Genomic DNA, 6,777 nt, shown 5'->3' with positions numbered 1-6,777 from the left:
AGCTGCTTTGGTCCCCACTGTGGAGAAAGACTGTAATTTTTCTAGGTAGAGGCTGTGGGGGAGGGGTGTGGAGATGGAAAGTTGCAGATAGAGAGACAGATAAAGGTAGGTTGGCTGTTGGGTGGGAAGGAAATTTTGTTGCCAAGTTGGGAAATTCTTGGACATTTGTGGGGTGGAGCCTGGGGAGGGTGGGATTTGAGGAGGGGAGGAACTACAGATCAGTATAATGCCATAGACTTCACCCTCCAAACCATACATGGAGGAGAGAGGGAGAGAAAGAAAGGGGGGCAGAAGGGATAAAGAGTGTGAGAGAGGTAGAGGGAGACAGGAGGAAGCAAAGATGTGAGGAATAGGATAACCATTCTGCAAGTTTCTTGCGGGTCTCCACTTGTCTATATATATAATAGCCAAGTTGCCCCCTCCATGCGGATATCTAAATCCGCACATCGGGGCACTTGGGGGGCAGAGAGATTTCCCTGCACATTTGGAGCAGTCCCCAGGTGTGCAGAAAAATCTAAAAAATTGAAAAAACTATACAGGGTATACTGCAATCCCCCCAAAATAAAAGTGTGTTCCCTGAGCATGTGCAGAGAACACCCTGGCAACTGCCTCGCTGCTGCCGCTTTTGGAGGGGGAGATGACTTGGTGGGCCAGTAGGTGTGAGCCGCTCAGGCCTCACCGCTGCCAGAGGGGAGGAGGGAGAAGGCTTGGCGGGCCTCAGGCCTCGCCACCACCGGGGAGAGGGAGAAGCCTTGGTGGGCCTCGCCACTGCCAGTGTTGGGGGAGGGAGGAGAAGGCTTGGCAGGCCACGCCACCACTGGTGTTGGAGGAGAGGAGAGAAGGCTTGGCAGGCCTCGCCGCCACCAGTGTTGGGGGAGGGGGAGGAGGGAGATGGCTTGGCCACTGCCAGGGAGAGGGAGGAGGGAGAAGGCCTGATGGGTCCTCCTGGTGGGCTCACCTGCTGCTGCTTCCTCCTCCTGCAGAGCTCCTCCTGCTTCTGAAGGCCAGGAGCTGTGGGGAATACTCCCCCCCCACAAGTATCGTGGGTCCTCCTTCTTGTGGCTTTCTATTTCCTTAGGTACTTCTAATATGTCATTCCAGTGTATCTCTCTTCCAAGTATCTATGTATGACTCCCAAGGGTTTGAGCCTACTTTACATTTCTGAAACTTGCAAGCAAATACAGAATCAGAAATTTGTGTAACAATGAAGCTTTATTATACACAGAGCTATTTACATGACTGTCCAGCAATATGTGTTCTGTGCAGAAAGAACATACACCTTACCAAACCTTACCAAACCTCCTCTACTGTACAAATGAGCACATGCATTCAGCTTTGCAGCACTTGCTGTACAGAGGATTAAATTAAACCAGAAAACAGGACCCACAAATTAAGTCTCTTTCTATGCCATGTCCCAGATAGGGCAGGCCCCAAGGTCAATAGGTATAAATTAACAGGATGAATGGTGTAAAACTGTACATTTCAGTTGATTCAAGGTTTTGAAATTCCCTCTGAATTCAAGAGCATAAAGATGTTTCTTAGAGAAAGAACAAGTTAGAAAATCATTAATTTGAACCTTCTCTATTTTCCAAGTGGTATTTGCTAAATAATATACCAACTGCCTTCTGATTCCATTCAAAATATACAAGCTCTCTCTCTCTCTCTCTCTCTCTCTCACACACACACACACACACACACACACACACAACTCTGTAGAGAAGCATTTGTAACTTGAGAAATGTATTCTCTTTTTATGGTAATAATTGTTACTACCACTTAATATTTGTATAGTACTTTCAAGTGTCACAAGCACTTTGCATGTATTATCATATTGTAATCCTTACAATAACCCCATTAAGTAGGCAAATATTAACCCCATAATGCAGATAGCAGGGCTGATGCTAAGAGAGAGCTCCTTGGAGGAAGGGCAGAATAAAAACATACCAGGCTTCTACATGGAGAGTAGCTTCTTTGCAGCTACTTAGTGTGCTCATGGCAGTAGTGAGATTCAAAGCAGGGGCTTCCTGAGCTGTAGCTCAGTTTCTTAGGCAGTATGTTATACAATGCATCATTACACAGAGTGTCATTAACATGGACGGAAGACCCACAACCACACTTGAGAAATGTTCATACTTTCACCCTTCCAAGTCATAATGGTTCAAGTTGTGGCACAATGTCATAGGGTTAGCTGTCTACAATTTATTCCATCATATAAGTACATCACATAATTTTTTATGGAGTCAGATGCATACTTCAGCAGTGGGAGTGCAGTTCTTGATAACAGCAACATAGCTGCCAGTCTGTGTTGCACTCTCCGTCCTTAGCTAGATGTCAACTATCTATCTGACTGTCTTCTCAACAAAGGCTCCAAGGTAGCTCACATTTGGCCATCTGACACAATAATGTTATCACACCCTGTCCAGCATTTCTAGTTTTCAAAGGTTAAAATTAATTATGTGTCACAAAAGTCAGTATTACAGTGACATATTTTAGGTAAATTGTTTCACCCCAAGAAACAGTGTCTTTGAATAAACATTACATTACATTGTTGTCTGTTTCTAATACCTCTCCCTCAGCATGCAACATTGGCTCCATTATCTGAGGAGGAAATATGTAACTCAACAGGAAATGGCCTAACAGGGTGTGGATACTGCCAGGTTTCCTGAGAATGGCATTTTTAAAAAACTATATATTAATAAAATCCTTCCTGATTCCATATTTTCTAATACAACACATCATATTAAAATGAATTGAAAGGTTCTAAATCCTTCAGAACACCTGCTCCTAAACCATACCTTAAGCATCACTGAATAAAGTATGGCCATGCAATATTTAACTTGCAATGCTGTTGGGTATTCCCTTCATCATATACTTTGTTAAACTTTCCAGGAGATTTAATGGCACTTTCATCAAAAGGGTTCTCCCATAAGAAAGTAATCTTCCCACTTTTTATTCCAGTGAGGAATAATTTGATTGCCCCACGCCAACAATATGGAGAATGGGAACTCAGAGATAAGCCAAAATTTCCCTTTTATCCTATGGTGCTAGGAGAATGCTGGCTTCAGTCTTTGTGTGTAGAAAAAAAGTACAGCCCCAGGGGAAGGACTTTAAACTGAGCTACCATTTAAACCAGTGGTGTCAAACACATGGCCCGCAGGCCAGCCTGCCTAAGGCTTTAATCCAGCCCACGAGGAAGTGGGCTGCTCATGCCTTGGCTCTGCCAGGTGCAACTGGCTCCACCTCCCCCTTGCCTCCTCCATGCTTTCCCTCGCTGCAGTGGATGTGTCTTTCTATTATTATTTTTTTGCTGGGCTCCTTCTGCTTTGGCTCTCCTGGGTGCAACTGGCTCCTCCTCCCCCTCACTTTCCCTTGCCACAGTGGGTATGTGTGTTTCCAGTTTTTTGGGGGGTGGGCTGGGCTCCAGTTCTGGTTCTGCTGGGTACAACTGGCTCTGCCTCCCCCTCCCCTTCTCTTTGCTTTCCTTTGCTACAGTGGGTGTGTTTTCTATTTTTTTCCCCTGGCTTGGCTCTCCCAGGTGCAACTGACTCTGCCTCCCCCTCGCTTCCTCCCTGCTTTGCGTTGCTACAGTTGGATGTGTTTCTATCTATTGATTGATTGATTGATTGCCAGGCTCCTCCTGTTTTGACTATGCTGGGAGCAACTGGCTCTGCCTCCTTCTTGCCTCCTCTGTGCTTTTTCTTGCTACAGTGGATGTGTTGTTCTATATATTTTTTTTCTTGCTGGGCTCCTGCCTTGGCTCTTCTTGGTGCAACTAGTTCTGCCTCCCCCTTGCTTCCTCCCTGCTTCACCTTGCTACAATGGGTATGTGTGATTCCAGGGCTATTTTGGGGCAGGAACGCACAGGAACAGAGTTCCGGCTGGCTCCCAAGTTGACCACGCCCAGCAGGAACTCATTAGCATAATAGCCACACCCAAGAGCAGGAACTCATTAGGATTGGCTACATTAGGGGTGTGTGGCCTAACATGCAAAGGAGTTCCTGCTACAAAAAAGCCCTGGGTTTTGACAACAAACAAGGTGAACAGAATAAGGAGCAAAGGTGGGTGTGGCTGGATGACCACACTTCTGGTAACATGGGGGTGCGGCCTAATGTGGTAATGAGCTGTGCTGTCAGGGATGTGGACTAATATGCTAATGAGTTCCTGCTGTTGGGTGTGGCCTATTATGCTAATGAGTTCCTGCTGGGCTTTTTCTACAAAAAGAGCCCTGCGTGTTTTGATTTAATTTTTTTGCTGGGTTCCTTCTCCTTTGGCTCTCCCTGGGTGCCGCTGGATCCTCCTCCCCCTCACTTCCTCCCTGCTTTGCCTTGCTACAGTAGGTAGGTGTGTTTCCTCTTCTTCTGCTCCTTCTGCATTGGGTCTCCTGGGTGCAACTGACTCCGCCTCCCCCTCACCTCCTCCATGCTTCACCTTACTACAGTGGGTATGTGTGCTTCTATTACTTTTTTTTTTGCTGGGCTTGTTTGTGTTTTTAGATTGGGGGAGAAGGGTTGTGGCTTAGTTGAAGAACCGCTGCTTAGCATGCAGAGAGTTCCAGTTTCTATCCCTGGCAAGTTTCTATCCCTGGCACCCCCAGTTAAAAGGACCAGGCTGTGACTTATGAGAAAGACTTCAGCCTGAGACCCTGGAGAGCCACTGCCACTCTAAGGAAGCTAGGGTGTGAAATAGCTCACAATGCCCAGGCATTTCATGTTTTCTCCTGGGCCATAGGCTCAGAGCATTGACCATGAGAACGGGCTAGTTTTCTCCCCACTCCAGGCAGCACAGGGATATCAACCCAGTGCTGCACTGCTGGCTCTCCAGTCTGCCTCTGTGGGTTTTCCTCTTCACCTGGGGCCTTGCAGTAACAGCACACCATCTTGATGCTTACCAGCAGCACACCAACTTGATGTTTACCCACAAATTGGTAAAATATCTTTAATTGTGTTTCTCTGTGTCCTTTATAACGTTTATATCTCCACTACCTGGCATTACTTTTTATGACACGCACAGCCTGACCCGACAAAGTCCCTTTTATGTCATATCCAGCCCTCATAACAAATGAGTTCGATACCCCTGACAAAGAGAACTCTGCAGGGGAAAGCTGCATCAACTGAAGAGCATGCGTCAGTCCCATAGCAATTAGTGGAGAAATGCCACTTTTATAGACTGTCTTAGTCGAAGAATGACTTCCACAAATTACAGAAATAGTAGCCTCTTGTAATAAATGCGCTATAGTACCCTATTTTTTCGCCTCCCAGTTTGACATGCTGCATGAATACAGTCCCTCAGCTAAATCCCAGTCCTTGGAAACCATATCACCAAAAATAGCTTCTAGAGGATATGAACGGGGGTTTCATCCTGTTCTTGGTTGTAATGATATAGGAGTAACAAGGAATCCTTAGACCTGCATTGTCCCACAACTCCTCCTTTGGTCATACAAATTCACACCACTTTGTACCGAGACTAGACATATACCTCCTTGTTAACAGAGAGAATGTTTTTGTTCTGGTACCGTACAGGCAGAAGTCATGACCAGACACTCTTGAGATATTCTGTCTGATGTGTAAACAGCCTTGAGTTGATGGAGCTAGGAATGACCCTCTGTCAGTCCCTATAATTCAAATAAAGCAAGCAGTCATTCTGTGTTTCAGCCTGGTCAATGAAGAGTGGGACAAATATAGGACTCCAATGAAGAGTGGGACAAATGAAGAGTGGGACAAATATAGGACTCCCACTTTTCCCTTTGAAGGTTTAGCTGTGTGCAGCTGACACTCCCACTTACCCTTTTATATAGAATGGGATTAACTGGTTGCCTTGAAGGCCTCCTAGGTGTTTTTGAATGTTAAAAGGTCATCCCTAAAACAGGTTCACCATTGTCTGGAGTGGCAAGGTAGATTGTGGAAGGGCTGCCCTTCATGGTGAGCTGCATCAGCCATACCCAACTTGCTGGCTTAGTGTCATGTGAGGATGGTAAGACTTGACATTTCTCAACACAATTGATGTGCAAGTTAAATAAGGCTGCTAGTAGCACTGGACAATTTTGGAGCCATGGTGGCATTGTCTGAAATGGAAAGACGGTGGATTGCCTTTGTTTCAAGTTCAACACAGTTGTTGCAGATCAGCTATTTTGAATAAGTTAATAAGCCCTATTTTAACCCAAGAATCGGTATCATGTGATTTTTTGGGGGGAGGGGAGCTGCTGTTACAAAGCTGCAATATTAATATGTGGACTTCTGGCTATGGGCACTAAATGTGGCCTAGTCATTGTGAAGAGATAGATGTCATGGAGGATAGGAGATCTGAACCCAAAAAATACCAGGGTTTGGGGGTTTTTTGCACACCCCTAGTAGCAACCTGAGGAAGGGCCTTCTTTACTGTGGTCCCTGGGGATACCATAATGTCTAGTTGTGCCCTTAGTCTCTTAGCTATGATGGCTTAGTTATGACTAAGGAATCCACTAGTCTTCAGCATCAACTACTCTCTGAAAAAAAATACAGACATTGCCACTTACAAAAAAGGATTACTGAGATACTGCCCATTAAGTGTTTCTGAACATTCAAAAGGAATGGTATTGATGCAGAGTATAATAATAGTTAACAAGTACAATAATAATTAGAATGTCTGTCACATTGAGTGGCATTTGAGGAAGATTGTCTACGAAGCATTCCTTCCATTTCAAGACACTGTGGAGTTATCAATAAATACTGAGAGAAATAAGCTTTTAGATTCATGAAATTAATCCCCCAATGCAATTCATAAAAAGCCAAGTGTTACTTC

Source organism: Gekko japonicus, unplaced genomic scaffold (genome assembly GCF_001447785.1).
Source record: "Gekko japonicus isolate JY-2015 unplaced genomic scaffold, Gekko_japonicus_V1.1 scaffold1225, whole genome shotgun sequence".
Lineage (NCBI taxonomy): Eukaryota > Metazoa > Chordata > Lepidosauria > Squamata > Gekkonidae > Gekko > Gekko japonicus.
Note: the sequence above shows the minus strand (reverse complement) of the source record.